The sequence below is a fragment of the Bombina bombina genome, chromosome 2, assembly GCF_027579735.1.
Source record: "Bombina bombina isolate aBomBom1 chromosome 2, aBomBom1.pri, whole genome shotgun sequence".
NCBI classification, from domain to species: domain Eukaryota; kingdom Metazoa; phylum Chordata; class Amphibia; order Anura; family Bombinatoridae; genus Bombina; species Bombina bombina.
In genome coordinates this window covers 71,522,493-71,544,304 of record NC_069500.1, presented here as the reverse complement: position 1 = coordinate 71,544,304, position 21,812 = coordinate 71,522,493, and the positions used below count along the sequence as shown (strand labels likewise).

General features: G+C 39.6%; 1 protein-coding gene across 1 annotated transcript in view; it reads right to left on the bottom strand.

Annotated features, from left to right (window-relative positions):
• The window catches only part of LOC128648446 (acyl-coenzyme A amino acid N-acyltransferase 2), a 62,608-nt gene extending 43,590 nt beyond the window's left edge, over positions 1-19,018 (bottom strand). Inside the window, exon 1 of the mRNA XM_053701107.1 lies at positions 18,743-19,018. The gene's annotated coding sequence lies outside the window, so the exon portion shown is untranslated. The remainder of the gene's footprint in view (positions 1-18,742) is intronic.
• Positions 19,019-21,812: the final 2,794 nt, after the last annotated feature.

Sequence of the window (21,812 nt, the reverse complement as noted above, 5' to 3'; positions counted from 1 at the left end):
CTAAAAATAAATGAATTAATAATTGTGATTCTATAGTGTGTTATATTTGAAGTCAATCTAAAGTGTATTATCTTTTTTCCCCCCCAATTATTTATTGAGGTTATTATAAACCTATACAATGTATGTAGAATTGCCAAAACTTGAGTAGTACAAACATTGGGGTACAATTCACGGTAATAAAACAGTGTACAGTCTGGTAAATATATATTCAAAATGAAATAGGCAGAGATATCAGTAATCTCATATTTGTAATTATATATACCTCTTCTTAAATAAAGTAGGCCACTCTTGGACTGTGGTAAAGTATAAATACGCAATGGAGGTAAGTGAGTTGAGTCTAAAGCAGCTTTTGGGCTAAACCATTAAATATATGCATGCAAAAAAGCAAATTAGCCAAAATTGAAAATGAAAAATTAATTGCCAAGGATTCTAAGTCTAACCCTAAAAGGTTCTTTAAGTACATAAATAGCAAAAAAACTAAGAAGGATAATATAGGTACATTAAAATGCATGGAGGGTAGCATTATAAATAATGACAGGGAGAAGGCTGAGGTACTAAACCAGTTTTTTTCTTCAGTATACAAGAGAGGAACCATTGGATGATACTTTGGAACAAAATAGAACATGCCAGTCCATACCACTAACTGGGTTATGTTTAGAGGATATCAGGAAAAAACTGGAAAATATTAAGGTAAATAAAACTCCAGTCCCAGATGGAATACACCCAAGGGTGTTAAGGGAACTTAGCACAGTTATAGACAAACCTTTACTCTTAATTTTTCAAGACTAAAGCTGATGTGGTGCCACTCTTCAAAAAGGGAAGCAGGGATGATCCAGGAAGCTATAGACCAGTTAGTCTGACATCAATAGTGGGGAAGATATTTGAAGGGATTATATTGATGAGCATATTCGTGTAAACAAGATTGAGTTCTAATCAGCATAGCTTTAGGAGAAATAGATCATGTCAAACTAATCTAATTAGATTCTACGAGGAAGTAAGTAAAAATATAGATAAAGGGGAATCAGTTGATGTGATATACTTAGATTTTGCAAAGGCATTTGATACAGTGCCACATGAGAGATTAATGCACAAAATTAAGGGACTGGGAATAGCTGAAAATGTTAGCTCATGGATAAATAACTGGATAAAAGAAAGGGAGCAAATGGATCTTACTCAAATTGGACAAAGGTAAATCAGTGGCGTCCCCCAGTGATCAGTACTGGGCCCTGTTCTTTTTAATATTTTTATAAATGACTTGGAGCAAGGATTGAATAGCGACATCTCTATTTTTGCAGTAAGGTCATTAGGTCAGAGCAGCACGAAATACGGAAAAATGCAAGGTTCTACATTTTGGAAGTAAAAATAAGCAGGCTACGTATTTTTTAAATCGGACAAGACTTAGCCAAACACAGGAGGAAAGGGATTTGGGAGTAGTAATAGATAACAAGCTAAAGATGGGTGCACAATGCAGGGCAGCGGCTTCAAAGGCTAATAAGATACTAGCATGTATTAAAAGAGGCACGGGGGCGGAGTCTAGCCACGCTAGGAGATGGCAGCTTGCTAGAAGGGCTCCTGTCTTCTACACCGACTCAAAGCTCTAACTGATGACATAATTACCTGATTTTCCCCTCCTAACTACCCTACAACCTCCCTCCATACCTAACACTGTCTGGGCTGCTCCCGGACCTTCCACCCAGCTCGACTGAGAAGCGCACTGTTTGGGGCCTAATATTACAAGGCCTGGGGCGCACCGGAGGTTACTGATCTCATCACAGTGACCGCAAGACCGATGAACACCCGGATCCGGCTAAGGGCAAGCAAACGGACCGCATTGCTCTTCAAACGGACAAAGACTGAACTGAGGTGAGCAAGATCCGCCGCAAGGGCTGTGACGGGGGCGTCCTAAACAGAGACCAACTGCCTACCGGGCATCTTCCTCCTGTTTGTAGCTGGAGAGACGGTGAATAATCCCCCGAACAAAGCCGGTAACAATAGCTGTAATAACTTGATATAACGCCTCCACACCTTAAGCTTGTCGCTATAAAAACATAAGACTGGAGAGCTGAAAGCTTTTCTAAGTGCGTCACAGACCCCAGATAAGAGGACGCCATTACAGTATATCATCACAGCAGCATTCAGGTTTTTTTTTCTTTTCTCTGTTATACTCAGCATTAATAAAGGGAACAAGCAGCACTATTAACCCTGCATCTGCTTTACCTACCTATATTACCTTTTGGCTGTAGAGAAGCATAAGCTCCATATTCCTTTTGTACCGCCTAGCTGTCTGCATTAGACCATTTAACCCCCGCTCACATGGCCTGCTGAAAAGACTCTTTGCATTTAAAAGCAGTTTGCAAAAGAGGATTTTAACCTCTACTACACTACCACATTCAGCTCAGGGGGCTTTTCCTGTCTACCCTCATAACTACAAAGAAACACATACATTAATATAAGGGTTAGACCCTGAGTGATCAGGGGATGCCTTGCAATAGGCAAGCTAAAGGAGACAAAACACCTTCCTCCAAAACTCTCAATCAGTATCTAGTGCCTAAGGAGTCACTCTCCACAAACACAGAAGAGTCTCTGGATCTGCTGGCCTCTAGGGCAGTAACAGCTAACATGGAGGAACCTGACCTGGGTTCCTTTGCAACAAAAAAGGACATCACTCATTTATCATCCAAGGACGACATTAAAATAGTACTACATGAAATGAGGACTTTATTTAGAGACTTGCAAAAAGACCTAGGGGCCATGGAGAAAAGAGTTGTGGCACTTGAAACAAATCACAATGCCCTAGCATCTGAAGTTCAGTCCAACACTACTGGGGTCCAGGAACTCGACAACAGGGTCTATATGCTCTCTGAAAAATTGGAAGACCTAGAAAATAGGACTCGCCGCAATAACCTTAGAATAAGGGGAGTTGCTGAGACCATTTTCCCCTGGCGATCGAAGGCTATCTCCAGGCCCTTTTCAGAGTAATTAAAGATAACCCCTCTGGCGAAGACATCCAAATAGAGAGGGCCCACAGAGCCTTAAGACCTAAACCCCCCCCCCTAAGGCCCCGCCACAAGATATCATTGTTAAATTCCTCAAGTATAAAGACAAAGAGGACCTCCTGCGATGTGCAAGAGAAAAACACCCAATTATGCATGCAGGGGAAGTAATTCAGCTATACACTGACCTCTCTCCCACCACTCTTCAGAAGAGAAGGGACTTATCCAATGTCACTAATACCCTGAAGATGCACAAAGTACAATACAGGTGGGGCTTCCCAGTCGCGCTGATAGTCTCAGCCAACAACAAAACAGCCATTTACCGACCAGGGTCCGACCTTAATCTCTTCTACAAAGAACTTTCGATTCCAGCTGCTCCTGACAGGGGTGACTCCCCGATTAACATCAGAAATACTCAAGAATCCTCCACAGCTTCCTCCACTCCAGAATGACTTTCCATAAACACTCCCAAGAAGCTACCATAACCCCAGCCCTACGAGATAGGTAGCTCAACTACTTGGTGCTGTCGTCTCTTACACTGGATAATTTGGGACTTGAACAGTCACCTCCCTATTTCCTCTGACCAAGTTGGGCTGGTGACCCTCTGGCCCTAACTCGAGGGGATACATGACTTTTACAATCAATAAGGAGGAATGGGGAGAAATTCATCTAGACGCCTTTCCTCTCAAAGTAGTATCCTTTATGGTTTTCTCTTTTTGGCCTAAACTATCAGGCTGGCCTTAATGGAACACAGGTTCTTTTTTCTACACCCCATGACCACTCTACAAGTTTGCCAAGGTTACGGACTGTTTTACAATGGCTTGAATGCTCCATAGTTTGCACTGTTTGTAGTAGACCACCTATATAGGAGAGAAAGAGACAAAGGAGGGGTAAGAAAAGGAGCCATACAGTTAAAATGTTAAATGTCATTTTTCCTTGTTTGAGTTATTTACTAAGGTTGATTTAAATGTTTTTTTTTTTTGTTTATGCAAATGTCCATACATCTCTCTCTACTTTCTCATACATAGAAATTGTCCGTACTTCATACTAACAGCTTTGGCCCATCATTAGAGGGGGAGGCTTTTCACTCCTATAATACCCCTATTCTACTTTACTTTGTATATCACCTTCATCTACAAGCTACCGGAATCAACCGCCCCCTATAAGAGGAGACCCTCTCGAGGATCCTTAGTCAGAGCCTGGATTACACCAGGGCCCAATCACAATGGTCCAGCCATACCAAAACAACGAGATAAGCTACATCACATAAGCTAGGTATCCCCTTCTACCCCTCTCTTACCTTTCTCCCCTCCCTCCCCACATTGTTTACCCTCTCCCGCTATCTATGCCATCAATTGTAACGCCCTCTCCCTTAAGCACTTCACATAGTCGGTCGTGAAGACACTTCCCCAGTATTGTCACCTTTTCAAAAGAAAAGGGCTCACACTCCTCCCTTGGAGTTCTGATTTTCTGTTTCTTCTTATATCCTCTGTTTGACCAAAATAAATATACACAAAGGATAACAGTTTGCAGTAACTAATTCAGCACTTTCATCTCGCACCCTCCTTGCTACTCCTCTATTTCTGCTTAGACCTCCTTTCTCTTTTTCCCCTTCTTCTCCCCCCCCCCCTCTTTTTTTTTCTCTCCCTCCCAACATTCCTCACAGCAGATTTTGCGAACATTCTCTTAAACTAACCTCAATAAACGCGAAGGGCCTTAACAGCCCGGGCAAGCATTCTGTCGCGCTTCGAGAGCTAAACAAAATTAAAAAGCCAAATCATCCTATTACAGGAAACCCACTTCCAAAGAGGAAAGGAACCCCGCTGGGCCCCTAGACATTTCCCCATATCCCTCTTTGTTCTGGCCCTGATAAAAAAGGAGGGGTTGGAATTCTCATTCACAAAACACTGCCCATACAAATCACACATCTCACCAAAGACCCGAATGGACGTTATATCCTCCTGGTAGGCACTTTACATGGCCAACCCCTCACTATACTAAACGTCTATGCACCCAATCTAGCACAGGATACATTTCTTAAAAACGCCCTGAATATTTTATTAGACCACGCTAAGGGAGTGATTTTTCTAGCTGGCGATTTCAACCTTGGCCTGACCCCCTTGTGGACACCTCAAAAGGGACCACTAATGTACCTGGCCCAGTCCTTAAGAAAGTTAGAATTGCCCTAAACAACCACGCCATGCACAACACCTGGAGAATCCTGCACCCCAATGATAGGGACTATACCTTTTTCTCTGCACCACACAATTGCTATACACGCATCGACTACGTAATGACGGACTCCCATGGTCTCTCTCTCATTATGCAATGTGATATAGGTAATATCACGTGGTCTGACCACGCTCCTGTCACCTGCTCCATTCTGTGGCCTGATCTACCAGTCATTAGCAGAAATTGGAGATTAGACGACTCACTCTTGGATGATGCGCTCATCCTAGAGGAGGCAGAGAGGGCTCTCTGAATATTTCTCACTCAACGCGAACACTACCTCCTCCCCTACAATAAAGTGGGAAACGCACAAACCGGTGATTCGTGGACTATTTATCAAACACAGTACTAGACTATCAAAACAAGCCAAACTATACCATTCAAACCTTCTAGATAAGATTAGCACCTTAGAAAAATCACACAAACAGGACCCCTCTAATAACACCTACAGGCAGGAGCTGATGTCCACAAGAACAGAGCTTAAACAATATCTTGTAAAACACCAGCGTAACGCCCTAAACAATATTTCTACGAAACCGGGTAAAATATTGGCGAGAACTCTGTCGGAGACAGTTGGCCTCATATATCCAATTCTTACACACTAAAGAGGGCAAAATGATACACAGCAGTAAATTAATAGCCTCTACCTTCAGGGACTATTACAAGACACTCTATAATATCAATAACATTAATCCCCCTCCACAGCCTCAACCAGCCGAGAAAAACCTCAGGGAGCACATGGATAGCTTCTTTTCTAACCTTAATCTCCCCACTCTTACTGACGATGAGAAATTGGATCTGGCATCCAACATCACAATGGAAGAATTACAGCAGGCTATTAAAGACACCCCATCTGGCAAAAGCCCAGGGCCAGATGGCTTTACATCTAGATATTATAAGTCATTTAGCAATCTACTGTCCCCCCACCTATTACAGCTTTTTAATAATCTACAAAGAAACCCTACCTTATCTAAATCTCTTCTTGAGGCCCACATTACTGTTATCCCTATGGCAGGCAAATTGTCAACCCGTCCTGAAAATTTTAGACCCATTTCCCTCATAAATGGAGATATGAAAATGCTAGCTAAAGTCCTCGCCAATAGATTAAATACTTACCTAAATTGATTGCCACAGACCAGGTTGGTTTTGTCCCGGGAAGAGAAGCCCGAGATACCATAAAAATCATGCACCTGATAAAATCACGCTAAAGTAACAAATACACCCTTGGTCCTCCTGGCTACCGATGCGGAGAAGGCCTTCGACAGGGTTCGATGGTCTTTTCTGCAAAGGACTATGCTAGAAATGGGCATTCCTGAGCCCTTTCGTAATATGATTATGGCATTATACTCTTTTCCCAATGCTAGAATTAGGGTTAATGGCGCCCTATCTGACTCGTTTGATATAAAAAAAAACGGTACTAGGCAGGGCTGTCCCCTATCCCCCCTTCTCTTCGCCATGTCTATGGAGGTGTTAGCTCAAAAGGTTAGAAACAACGCAGAGATTAAGGGTATGGTAATAGGGGATGTAGAACATAAACAAGCTCTTTATGCAGATGACGCGTTCACTTTAACGGAGGCTGAAACATCTACCCCTGCTCTGCTTACGGAAATGAGCAATTATAGCAAGATTTCTAACTTTCAGTTAAACTTCTCGAAGTCTGAATTTCTTAACATAAACGCTAATCCGAGCTACATAAACCAACTGAGTAACATCCCCATAGCACGTAACAAATTGAAATACTTAGGAATTTATCTATCCACCTCCACGTCAGACCTATTTAAACTCAACTACAACGCTTTAAAAAATGATATAGTCCGTGACCTGTCCTCTTGGAAAAGCAAAAAACTCTCATGGCTGGAAAGGATTGGGGTGCTCAAAATGAATATCCTACCCTGCATATTATATTTGTTTCATACTCTCCCCATCTCGCTCCCGGAGGGATATATCCCACAATTACAAAAGCCTTTGAACAGTACATTTGGGGTGGAGCTAGACCCTAAGAAAACCATGTATCTTGCCAGAGACGAGGGTGGCTTGGGGGTGCCCTGCTTAGAGAGATATAAACAAGCAATTTCGCTACAACATGTGGTGGAATGGGCTCACAACTCCAACGACAAAGCTTGGATCCACATTGATAGGTACTTATTTAAAATAAACAATGTTGCTACATTAGGTTGGACAGCCCACCAAAAAAGACCCAAGCTAATTAATAACTACCACGTCACAGCAGGCATATTGACAGATTGGAACAAGATTATGGCCACTAGTACACATATCTCCTCTAAAAATGCTCCACTCACTCCTATCATTGAACACGCTGACCTCCCATATCACCGCTTGGGGTTTTCCAGGTTGCAACCATATAGCCTTAGCACAGGGACGATGTTCTTCATCACGAAGGAGGGGAAATTAAAAACACAATCCAATATGAAGGAAGCTCATGAGGGGATTTTCTCCTCTTGGCTTCACTACCACCAATTGATACATTTCATTTCCCATCACAAGTATAAAGGGGACTTCGGCAGAAAATTAACACCCTTCAAGGACTTATGCATTTCGCAAACGAGTGCGACTCACTTGATATCTAAACTTTACAAAATTCTCAACAACCCTGATTCTTTAAACCTCCCGTCCTACACGTACTCGTGGAGGAAAGAGCTAAACTGTAATATAGAAAATGACACCTGGCTTCACGCTTTCCGATTGACTAAAAAATCCTCTGTCTCAGCGGTGATACAGGAAATCCACATAAAGCTCTTGTGTAGATGGTACCTAACCCCGTCTTGTCTGCACAGGATCTATCCCTCACTCAATAATACTTGGAGAGGATGTGGAGGAGAGGGCACGCTCCTTCACATCTGGTGGGCTTGCCCCCGGCTGAGGGAGTTTTGGCAGGACACACTGGCAGAAATGTCGGAGATACTAGGAACACAGATCCTCCATAACCCAAACACTTTATTGCTTCTATCACTTCCCAAAATGTCTGAAATGGGCAAACACCCGCTCCTAATACTCATGCTTACTGCGGCTAAAAAGCTCATCCCGTAGTTTTGGAAAACCCAAACAATCCCTACCACTGATGACTGGAGATCGGCCGTTGCCGACCTTCTTTCTCTTGAGAGATACCATTATCTAAAAACACATAACTTAGAGGTTCACAAGATGATGCTGGCTCTATGGGGCAGACAGATTTAGTTTGAGTTCTGTGTTAGAACGCAGTTCACAAAGCGCTGGTGGTATGTTCCCCCTCCCTCCCTTTTTTTTCCCCTTCTTTCTCTTCCCCACTCTCTCTCTCTCTTTCCTTCCTTTTCTAATTCCTCTCTTTAATATAGGCTGAGACATGTTCTCTTTAGTCTCAGCCTCTGTGTTAACCTTTGCAATGGTTTGTATTTATGTATGTTTAAATTTAATTGTAAAAATATTCTGCACTACGAGAAAGTCTGGCAAAATCTGCTACTCCGACTTCAGGATTATACTTTCTCCTCTAAATGTGACTTCTGATGGAATGGACAGCTCTGGTTGCATAGTTTAAACTATGGCGATACATTGCCCTATGGACTTGATCAGCATTTGTATAGCCATGGATCCTGTTCACTATATTTTTTACCTATGTACCTTTGTTGTCTTTCTGACTATCTCAATAACAATTTATAAAAAAATAAATAAAAATAAAATAAGAGGCACTGATTCAAGGGAGGAAAGCATAATTCTGTCATTATATAAAGCCTTGGTAAGACCTCACCTTGAGTTTGGAGTGCAGTTCTGGGGACCGATCGCTAAAAAAGATATTGCAGAACTAGAAGTTCAGAGAAGGGCCACAAAGCTAATAAGGGGATTGGAGAAATTAACCTATGAGGAGAGGCTCATAGGGTCTGTTTTCTTTAGAAAAAAAAAGGCGCTTGAGAGGTGACATGATTACTTTATATAAATATATTCAAAGCCCATATACAGAGATGGCAGAAGCTCTGTTTATTCCAAGAAAATTGTTTCTGACAAGGTGTTATAATTTAAGGTTGGAGGAAAGGAGATTTAATCTCCTGCAACGGAAACGTTTTTTCACTGTAAGAACAATAAAATTGTGGAACTCATTACCAAAGGAGGTAGTGAATGCCAATACCATAGATACATTTAAAAATAGTCTGGATACATTTCTGTATATAAACAAAATTCATGGATATGATTGCTAGTATTAAATGGGTCACCTTTTAATGGGGTTATTTAAGCTTAACTGGAGCTTTTTGTAAGTATTTTAGATTTGTATAGGTTTAACTCGATGGACTTCAGTCTTTTTTCAACCTTATCTACTATGTTACTATGTTATATATCACCAACAAATTATATAATAAGTTTCAACCATTATGGGCAACATTTTGTTCTTCTGTAAACATATGAAGTACACTCATCAACAAATCATCGTCTAGAGAGATGCAAGTAACCAGACAAATCCATACGGTTAATACCGAAATAATATCAATGATATGATAAATCTTTTAGCAGTCTGTCTACTCTGTTCTAGTACAGAAAATGAGCTGCTCACACTTCAGAGTCTATTTATAACTGGACATTTTTAAGTTTCATGGAAATAAAGTATAGTTGATGAATGAATTAGGTTGTTGTCATGGAGAGAGAAAATAAATATTTCTATAGGATTCGTTTTCCTTTACCTAAGAAGTAAGCTCACTGGTATAAGGAGGGGGAGAAATAAGGGATAATGGGGGAGCGGAGCCATCAAAAACTCAAAGGAGTGAGATTAGAAGCTAGGAGGCCCGTATTAGGAAATATAACTTTGAGGCCGGGTTGGTATAGAAACATATCATCCCCGGACCCATACAGTAAAGGGACATAAGTGGTATCTCCCCTCAGGGGTTACTGTCACCACTGGACAAAGACTGGAATTGGGTAGTGGATATGACCCGCTCCATCCCATAGAGCGGGAAAGGGCAAGGGGAGATACCTTTCTTTCTTTTCTCTTTTCCTCCCTTTCCGGGTATATATTATTGGAGCTAGCAGAGCCATATAAACTAGAACCCTAGTGATATTATACAAAATAGGAACAGATGTGTTATTAGTTTGCACTATGGGTAAATTAAGGACTCATAACACCTCTGAATATCATATTAAAAAACTGCAAAAATCACAGCCAAATCAAAATAGATGAAAGCTAACAGGGCTCAAAACTATTTCCTAGTGTTGGTATGGAGAATGGCATATCCAAGAAATAATTCCCAGCTATGGTGTACCCTGAGATATGTAAATTTACCTCAAGTTAAATAGGGAATCCTTGCTTCGTAAGAGTAAAACACGATATTCGTAGATTAAAGGAAAGGTTCTTTAGAATCTGCATTCCTATGTTTATCAAATAAATTTTTTTAAAAAGAGGGCAGATCTAACTGCAGGGGAATAATAATTACAGGAAGGTAAAAATAATAAAACTAAATGAAGGCTAAGATTTTTTCTAATCCCCGGAAAGATATATGCACAGTATGTCCCTTTAATTTTACCTCCAGAGATATACCAAGGGAAGACTGCTATGGAAGATATGGTTCAGTAACCCACTAAACATATGGGTTTCACAACTAAAAAAAATAAAGAGTAAGTTTAAAACTCATGGGGAGGTAAAATGACTGGAATCTGTACCCTTGTGATGTAAATAAACAGAAAAGACCCAGATACCACCGAAGATGCATCTCCAATAAATACCCTATAAAGTCTAATATTGTAATTATGTGCTGGCTAAAGTAGAATGACTCCCAAAAGTGGGAGTAGTAATATTAAAAATACCTTCATATAACAATATTAGCATCAGTTAAGTTGGTGCAGTGCCCTTGAGAAGAATACATATTGAACTTGTAATTTTAGGAAAATCCCTTAACAATTTAGGTTAACTTCAGTGCAGAAATTGACTTAAAGAAGATATACTTAAAGACAAAACTAGTATTGAAAATGAAATAAATAGCAAACAAAACATTACATCTACCCAGCACTCATATAAAAATGAACAAAGTTATAGGGTATCTAATCTGAACCAAATGAGTTGTCTGTCCAAGCACTTCTGCACATGTAAAAGTGTACTTGGTGTAGGAGCTTAGCAAGTATAAGTTCTACCTACATTAGTCTATCGACTGATCTGTAGTGATAATGCACCCTTAAAGATGTAGACTAGATAATGGGCATAATATTACAGACATATACATTCATATTGCAGTATTAGCATCTGTCAAGTTGGTGCAATGTCAATGAGAAGAATACATAATAAACTTGTAATTTTAGAAACTCTCCTAGCCTTCTAGGTCAACTTCAGTGTAGCAGCCGACTCAAAGTAGCTAAAAAGTCTTGTGTACACATATACTGTATATGACAGTCTTAGCCTCCATAAAACCTTGTTTTCAGTAGTAATTTCAAATACTAGAAGATATTGTATCAGAAAGTTAGCCAGATAAAGTGGCACATCAGGGAGATAGTGTTTGTGCTGTCCGGTATCAGAGTATCCTACCCCATGCCAATAGTCTCATGCTCTTGCCCCATGTACATTATATATGGCACTCTTATATCCTGCAGGAGTAAGTGATCGGCCTCCCGGGAACAGAGCTCTTTTATAATGACCAAGGCATTGAATTCCTTTAGGTCTGGTGCAGGTATAGCGATCGCCACTTTTGCAACCAACCTGTCACTCCAGTATAGAAATGTAGCCAGGCAGATAGGGCCCCTCACTGCCGGCCTCTTCACAGTAACCACAATTACTGAAGTGTCCCATGAATCTCTCTCATGAGCTGCTGCATCGTCCGGCAGATGGCTTGAGCGGATGTTGGTCTGGCCTCCTTACATGAAAGTCCTCCTGGTAGTCATTAATTGCAGGCGAAGAACATAGAACTGGGGGATTTTGAAGAAAATGCTCCAATAATACTATTACTATGTGCCCACTTCTTTAAAGATGGCAAAATAGCAGTTAAAATGTTGAATAAAGTAAGGAGCTCTTCTAACCCACGTGCTGCCGCTTTGGCCTAAAGTGTATTATCTTAATAGACAGACATTAAAAAGCCCTTCTTAATATATCAAGAGAGGACATTTCCTGCATTCTAATTATCACTAACAATTATTTATATTTCTCCTCTCCTATTTTTGAATTTGTCAAAATTTACGATTCATTTTTTTTTTTTTTTTTTTAAATAATTTTTATTGAGGTTGTGCCAGACAGTAACAGCAATAAAAAGGTAAAGAGTATGGTGGATATAATAGTAAACAAATCAAGTTAAATTGGCTATGCCACTAAGACCTGAAATAAAACAAGGACATTGCAAAGCTGGCAAAACATAAAAGGTCAGGTCATCTCAAGTACAATAGATTGTTACCCAACTGAGTGAAAAGAACCTCTTTTTTAATTTATATAAGGTATGATAACACCTCCATTGTTGAAACAGGCCACTCTTGGACCTATGTAAACTAAAAAAAAAACTCAGGGAGGTACTCTAACATTCAACACGGTCACTCTTGGACCTGAGAAGATGTATGTATAAAAGTTCAGCAGGCTAGACAGCGTATGGAAAATATAAATAGCAAAGTGTTAGTGAATCTATAATATAATATAGTATATAATACAATATAATACTATAATATTACACTATTATATCTGGGCACTATATCCTCCTAATAGTAGGCATAAATTAGGTTTGCAAGTTTAAGTGTATAAGGGTATAGGGGCCATTCAGAACTGGTGTAGTATAAGTACATTATGCTGGATCTATAATAATAGCTGCAAGCTATATAACTAGTTCTCTGAACTGAAATCCACAGAGGTACCAGATTAACATTAAGTTGAGACTAATATACAACTGTTTTGAAAATATAAAAGATTTCTTAGCATGCCACACTACCTCGGCCGCTGGCAGTGCGGGGAGATGCCAAGTCATTTCAAGTAAAGAACAGTAATGCTGAACCTCGTGAGCCCACCATGGACAGTCTCTTAGGCATAAAATATGATCCAAGCAAAGTTAGTATGTGCATACCCGTATACCTAAGCTTTGATATAGAATAGTAAGAAAAACAAATAAATAATCCAAAGACATAAACATAAACAAGATGAGCATAAAACCACACTATTACTAATCAAATGCTATACATTAAACCTGTATACAGAAACTTTTGAGGAATATATAGAGCAGTGTGTATCTATATCGTATCAAAGGGACAATAGTTGAAGTGCCACAGAGCTCTTAACTACGATTCATTTTTTAATTCTTATTCTGTATTTTATATATTGTTGGATAATTTTGTGTAATTTTCTTATGTTAATAAGAGATTCGCTTTTTTAGACCTCAAAGATTTGAAGATAGTAAGATCTCGTATAGCTTCATTTGGGTAGGAAAACATAGTAGTTATTGTTCTCATTTAGTCCTTTGGGATTCACTGAATCCATTAGTTATATTCATTTACACTCTGCTTGCAGCAGAGCTTCTTCTATATTTCCTCCTCTTATCCCAAAGTTATTTTCTGTAATCCAAAACAACCATTCCTTGGTATTGGAATAATATTTAAGTAGAAAGTGTTTGGCTACATTTGTTATTTTTTTGCCTTGTTGTATATCTGAGCGTTTATGATATTACTGAGATGTTCTCCTAATCTTTTTTTTTATTGGACGTGTGGACATACCGATATACTATAATCCACATTTAAAGATTAAGGAATATATTATTCCACTTGTGTTAAATGTTATATGATCTTGGATACAATGTATCTTCCCAAATTTATCCTTAAAAAGGGACATTATACACTAGATTTTTCTTTGCATAAATGTTTTGTAGATGATCCATTTATATAGCCCATACAGGTTTTATTTGTTATTTTTTTAAATTTATAGTTTTGCTTATTTTTAAATTACATTGCTCTGATTTTCAGACTCTTAACCAAGCCCCAAAGTATTTAGGAGAATACTGATGCATACCTACTCCAACTTGCTCCTGTTTGTGTAAAGAGTCTTTTCAAATGCAGAGGAAGGGGGAGGGGGTAGTGTCCGCTATTTCCCACTTGCAATGGTTGTTCCTGCTACCTTTTTAACAGAGCTAAACTGGGAGATTCTAACTAAGTTTTTAATCAGTTTTATACTGGATTTTTAGATCAGTATTTGTGCATAGTATTCTTTTTTCTATTAGTGTCTATTACATGCAGTTATATGAAAATTGATGCATACTTTTTTTATTAGAGGGGCCAGCATTTGTGAACATTAGTGGGACTGGGGAAATTGTAGACACTTAATTTTTTTGCCCCTTGAGCCAGCGCTGCAATTTTCACAAATAGTTTTCCCGGCTGCTTTTGCTTGTTTGTACTTTGCTCTTCCCCTGCCCAATTTCACTATGAATGTTGTGGGTGTGCCATGGGGCTTGTGAAGTTGCGCTGCTAGCCTAAACCTGCCTGCCTATCTGTGCTCACTGACGTGTGGAGCAGTGGAGTCACTCACTGCTGTCTCTCTAAATGGGAGCCTGGAAATCGTGAGGGGGAACCTAACCGCATGACTGTCTGACACTGTCTCTAAATAAAGGAGCCACGTATGATGCCCACCAGACCGGTACAGTTACGGTACACTAAGTGCACACTGAAGAGGTAGGAGGGGAGGGCAGGTGGGGTCTGGGGGTGGGCAGAGTGCAGAGGTGATTGGCCATAAGAAGCGGTAGGCATGCGGCCCGGGGCTGTGCACTGACAAGCTTGGAACAGAGTCAGAGAGCAGAATTTTCATAGTTTCAACCTAAACCTTTTCTTCAGTGATTTATTTTTAGAGTGCTCTGTTTATCTTTCATTTGATGCTCTGCTGAGCCAGGGAGCAGCTCTAGGCATGAGCTTTATAATTAATGCAGTTTACATATTTTGTATGTGTGTGTGTCAGAGTGTTTTGTGTGTGTGTGTCAGAGTGTTGTGTGTGTGTGTGTCAGAGTGTTTTTTGTGAGTGTCAGAGTGTGTTTCCGAGTGTTTGTGTGTGCATCTGAGTTTGTTTTTAAGTGTGTCTGAGGGCTCCATGTACTAAGCAGTCAGCGAGCTACCCGTTACAAATCTTGCGTCAAAACTCGCAAACTGATATGTACAAAGCCGTCAATTATGTTAAAACTCGCATCTTTAAAATTGCAAGCGTACTTATCCGCCAAACCTCGCTACCTCTCCATTTTTCACTGTAATTAGACACATTTGACCACCAACTCGCCAAAAACGAATGTACTAAAAAATCAATTTGTCCGCTCGCTACAATTTCCGTTCCCACCTTGTTATTTTTGCCTCGCCACCTTTTAGGTGGCGGGCAAGGTACAAAACAATAGGAAAGTCAATCTAGACGCCAGTCTAGACATATATAAAAGGCAGTAATATCAGCATTGTACTTACAGCATAACTGGCGTCTAATTTGTCTCTCATTTCCATGTACATAAATTGCGCCCAATTTGTTGACTGTAATTAAAGAGTAATCTATATTTTAAATTTGTATTGTATAGTTGTCAATCTTTATAATTATTTTTTATTAATATTTATATATTATCAGATCCAGATGAAGCCATATCCAAATTGTAAATAAATATTACAAAAATAACGCTCTGTTATCATTCTTCAAAAAATTTTGAATAATAATAAAGTTGTTTAGATAAGTTGAACTTTTATAGGAGCAAAATTCTATTCCCGCGACTACTATGATGTTTGTGACACCTTGCATGTCACGTGTTAATAATTGGCCAGACAATTCAACTGACGCGAGCGAGGCGTCAAAATTTATCAATAATCCGCCACTGCTCGCAGCGGGCTAGACTTGTCTATTTATTGGTGGATTATTAGTACATAGCGACAGCGGACACCATTTCGCCCGCGGCGAGTAACGGCGAGTTTATCCACGTCTACAATGACGGATGAATTGACGCATAGTACATGGAGCCCTCAGTGTTTGTATGTGTGTGTGCCTGTGTTTTTGTGTTTGTGTGTGTCTGCTTTCTGGGGGGAGGGGTGACACCATAACTTACCACACCGGGTGACACCAACCCTAGTGACGCCACTGGTGACTTCTGACCAGTTTATCTTTTAGATTAGTCAATCTTTTGTAGCAGATAGATACTAAGGGGCATATTTATCAAATATAAAAAGACAGCTACTCCATAACTTGTCTGCCTGCCCTGAAGCCGCGGACAGAAATCAACCCGATCGAATACGATTGGGTTGATTGACACCCCCTGCTAGCGGCCGATTGGTGGCGAATCTGCAGGGGGCAGCATTGCACCAGCAGTTCACAAGAACTGCTGGTGCAATGATAAATGTCGACAGTGTATGCTGTCGGAATTTATCAATGTGTGGCGGAAATGATACGCTACTTCGTATCATGTCTGCTCACACATTGATAAATATGCCCCAATATCTTGATCAGCTTTTCATATATGCCATGATTCTTATATGATCTTTTTCATTTCTGGCATTTGGGGATTAAAGGTAGTAATCAGTCGAGTTTCGTTTTCAGCTGATTTGGTTTTGGTTTGTAATAGTAATAATAATTTGTTCTGTTCTTGGGGTATGCAGTGCCCTATGCTTCGCTTTTTTAAGACTCCTCCTACTGTATCCTCTTTCCATAAGTCTCAATTCAAGTTCAGATGCTCTTCTTTTGAACGTATCCATTGATGAACAGTTGCAGTTTATTCACAGAAATTCACCTACTGTACTCGGTGTATGTGCATTTGTATGATGTAGGATGGAGTTAGTAGCCATAGTTTTTCAATATAGGTCTGTTTCCAGCCGATATGTTATTTTTTCAGATTTTAAAATCCAAAAAGTGGACTTCAGATTGGCTAATGTCATATGTTAATTTGATGTTAAGTTGGTTCATATTGAGATTATCTAGAAACAATTTTAGTTCTAATTCAACCGTCCCAGATGAACAGAATAAACACCTTTCCTCAATCTCTGCATGCACATTCTAATGTGTAGGCATTCGCATGAGCAATGCATTGTTGATCTCTTAGCATCCATTGAGGTGTTGATGACACAGCGGCTGAAACACCAGGAGAGAAGTCCGATATGCGCATGCATTGCTAAAAGTTTATGTAAATGCACATGCGTGACGCCATATTAGTTTAACCTAGGTAGAACTTGTTAATTCAGCTGCATAATGACTGAAAAGAAGGGTTTGGCAGAATATATTTTTTCTATTGGAATTTTCATGTACATTAACAAAAAATGGCTAATAGATGTTATTTGGGGATTTTAAAAACTGGGTATGATGTTTTAAAAAATGGGGGGAAAATGTTGAGTTACTATCCCTTAAAGGGACAGTGTACATCAATTTTCATATAGCTGCATGTAATAAACACTACTTTATAAAAAAGAATATGCACAGATAATGATCTAAAAATCCAGTATAAAACCTTTTCAAAACCTTACATAGAAGCTCCAAGTTTAGCACTGTTAATGAGAATAGGCTGGGACACCCAATGAAAGGGACTGGGAAAGCACAAAAAGCAGACACTCCCAACCTCCCTGTCAGGGTTAGTCAGATAACTAATGAATCAAATACAGGTGGCCCTCGGTTTACAACGGTTCAATTTGCACCGTTTCAGAATAACAACCTTTTTTCAGTCATGTGACTACTAATGAAATGCACTGAGAAGCAGTGCATTGATTAAAATAGCCAGTAGGTGGAGCTGTCCGCTTGTGTTGCAGCAAAGATATGCAAGCCAAGCAAGCTGAAATTAATCAGTTTAACCAGACCTGAGCTATCAAGCAGCTTGCAAAGGAACAAGATTTTCCTGTCTATAAATCAGTCCAGATTGGAATGCATAGAAAGAACTATTTGCAGAAAAATGCAAGTAAAGTCTGTGTTGTGATTATTTTATTGGGTTTATAATGCTGTTTAGCAAATGTTTTTGTTCATTTAACTTAGTTTAATTATATATTCTGTGTTGTGTGATTATTTTATTAGGTTTATAATGCTGTTCAGCATTTAAAGTCTTCATTTCAAAGCTTTAAAAATAATGTATTAGGTGTTACTTATGACAATTTTGAGAGGGGCCTCGAACCTAACTCCCTCACTTCCCATTGACTTACATTATAAACTGGGTTTCAATTTACAACGGTTTCGATTTACAGCCATTCCTTCTGGAACCTAACCCCGGCGTAAACTGAGGGCTACCTGTATGCAGAACTTAAAATAGTAAATCTTTGTATAATATGGTATGCATAATTGGTGTAAGGAGTGAGATACTGTAGCTTATGCTTAGAAAGAAACAGTAACCACATGTAGCAATTTGTTATCACAGACTCAGGAGTGTGGATTGATAAGTGATAGAGACTAACACTTCTAAGTCTGTTAGAACACTGATAAATGATTTGAGAACAAATAGGTAGGATTATAAGTAAGAACAAAAGTCTAACTGGGGAGGTGTAATGAGGGAGACAACTGGTGATGCAGGAGTTAATAGAAATAACAACAGACACAGTCCTTAGCAGAGTTCCGCAGAAACAAGCAGCTGAAATGTATACATTTTGTAGATGAGAAGCAAAAATGAAAATACCTGGTAAGTGAGGGAGCAGACAAGCCGGTGAACAGGCACTGGATAAGGGAGACTTGCAGAGGAGGTTTGTGCAGCGTCAGGATCCAGTTCAGGAGGCAGCTGGGAGGATTGTAGTTAGAATGACTGAACAGCAGCTCAGCTGTGTGGCGTGCAACAGGAGAGAGATCCAGAAATACTCTGAGGTAAAAGTTAGAGCTGTAATGACGGATTGCAGAGAAGAAAAACAATGAGAGCTTGTCAGGAGAGCTTCCTAACATGAGGACTTGCTTACAAAATAACAAGCAATTAGACTGAGGAGGAAGGAAGCTTATAAAGGATTTAGCCCTACCCCTCATTAAAGGTACAGGTGAGAGGAATGATATAACACTCCCTCCTTCCCTGCATATGAAAACACTATAACAAGATTCTGTAAACGAGCGTATACATCTGACACTTTGGGGATTGGTTAGGAGTCTGAAAATCAGCACAATGGTATTAAAAATAAGCAAAACTATACATTGTTACAAAAACACTCCCAGATGCGCTATTTAAATGGTTCACCTACAAAACATTTATGCAAAGAAAAATATAACGTACAAAGCCCCTTTAAAGGGACAATATACAACAATTTTTATATAACTGCATGTAATAGCCACTACTATAAAGAATAATATGCACAGAATTTAGATATATAAAAATTAATTATAAAACCATTTAAAAACTTACTTAGAAGCTTCCAGCTTAGCTCTGTTGAAAAGGTTGCTAGAACACCCACTGCAAGTGGGAAATAACAGACCCCCTCCCCTTCCTCTGCATATGAAAAGACTCTTTACACAAACTGGAGCAAGCTGGAGGAAGAATACATCAGTATTCTTCTAAAACTTAGGGGCTTGGTTAGGAGTCTGAATATAAGAGCAATGTTATTTAAAAATAAGCAAAACTATGCATTTTTTAAAAAAACTTTATGGGCTATATAAATAGATGGATCATCTACAAAACATTTATGCAAAGAAAAAACATAATTTATGCTTACCTGATAAATTTATTTCTCTTGTGGTTTATCCAGTCCACAGATCATCCATTACTTGTGGGATATTCTCCTTCCCAACAGGAAGCTGCAAGAGGATCACCCACAGCAGAGCTGTCTATATAGCTCCTCCCCTAACTGCCACCTCCAGTCATTCGACCGAAGACAAGCAAGAGAAAGGAGAAACTATAGGGTGCAGTGGTGACTGTAGTTTAACAAATAAAATATACCTGCCTTAAAATGACAGGGCGGGCCGTGGACTGGATACACCACAAGAGAAATAAATTTATCAGGTAAGCATAAATTATGTTTACTCTTGTAAGGTGTATCCAGTCCACGGATCATCCATTACTTGTGGGATACCAATACCAAAGCTAAAGTACACGGATGAAGGGAGGGACAAGGCAGGTACTTAAACGGAAGGTACCACTGCCTGTAAAACCTTTCTCCCAAAAATAGCGTGTGAAGAAGCAAAAGTATCAAATTTAAAAAACTTTGAAAAAGTATGAAGCGAAGACCAAGTCGCCGCCTGTAATAATCTGCTTATAATTACTTAAAACTGGCAAACAGATTAAGTGTAGCTGAAATGACAGAACACCAAAAGTTATGAACCTAAACAATTGGTAATCAAATCAACAGCAGTTAATACAGAAAAGAACCAGCAATGGAATATATATATATATATATATATATATATATATATATATATATATAACTGTTTGAATATATATATAAATGGTAGAAACTGATTATAAGTAAAGTTATGTCAGAGAGCAGAGTTCTTCCAAGTATATTCAACACTGGAGAGTAACAGGTTAATGCTTGCAAGCTGCAGTTAAATGTTAAGTATAGTCTCAGGGTGGAGTACAAGCAAGTTAAATGAGACACAGGCAGGCAAGCAGACACAGTTGAAGAAAGCAGCTTAATGCAGTTAGTGGATTAGCAGATAAATATGAAACACACTGAGAGAGACAAGTATACTCCAAACATGAGCTAAAGTACTTGCGTGACAAAACCCAGGTAGGTGGTATCCAAGTAGATGCGGTCGTTCCGGAGATGAAATAGCAAACAGAGCAGCAGAGCGTGCAGGTGAGAGCTGCGTGAGCAGTATGCAGCGTGTGATCCTCAGCGTGGAAATGAGCAGAGGGATATTCCAGTAAGGTAGATCCGGATCCTCATACCAAAATTAGTCCACAGACAGCGGAGCAAGGTGTAGTTGAAAAGCACAATGAAGTGAAGAGGGCTAAGGGTACAAATAGCCACAAAGGTTCCAGTAAAGGAATCAAAGGAATATCAATTGTAACAAAAATAAGGACTTGAGACAAAATGACTGAGTAGCCATAGAGGAACTCAGAGTACACAAAATAATCAAGCAATGTGTACAAGGGGAAGTGAAGTTATAAAGGCTAAAGGGGTGGAGCCCGGTTAAAGGGACATTACAGATCCCCCCCCCTCAAGGCATCAACTCCGGGGATGCCAAAGATGGCTTATGGGGATAGCGCTTGTGGAACGCAGCCACCCTCAGAGGGGCATGCACCTGAGAATGAGGAACCCAAGAATCCTCCTCCACACCGTAGCCCTTCCAACGGACCAGATACTGCAATCTCCTACGCAATATCCTCAAGTCGAGTATACACTCAACTTCGTATTCCTCATGATCATCCAGAATAACAGGAGGTGGAGGAATCTTCCCACGGGTGAACTCATTGCTAGTCCTGTAGGGTTTCAAAAGTGAAACATGGAATGATGTATGCAAACCATAAGTAGATGGAAGTTTCAAAACAACAGTTGAGGGATTGAGAATACGTGAGATTGGAAAGGGTCTGACAAATTGACTGCCCAGCTTTCTGGATGGTATTGAGAGTTTCAGATACTTCGTGGAAAGCGAAACCTGATCACCCAACTTGTAATCAGGACTCGGCCTATGAGTAGCATTGTAATAATATTGCTGATCAGACTTAGCCTTCTGTAAATGTTCTTTCAACAATTTCAAACTATTTTTGTAGATTGGTAAGATAAGTAGTAACGGAAGGAGTATTGCTGCTGGTTTGGGTGAGTCTAAGA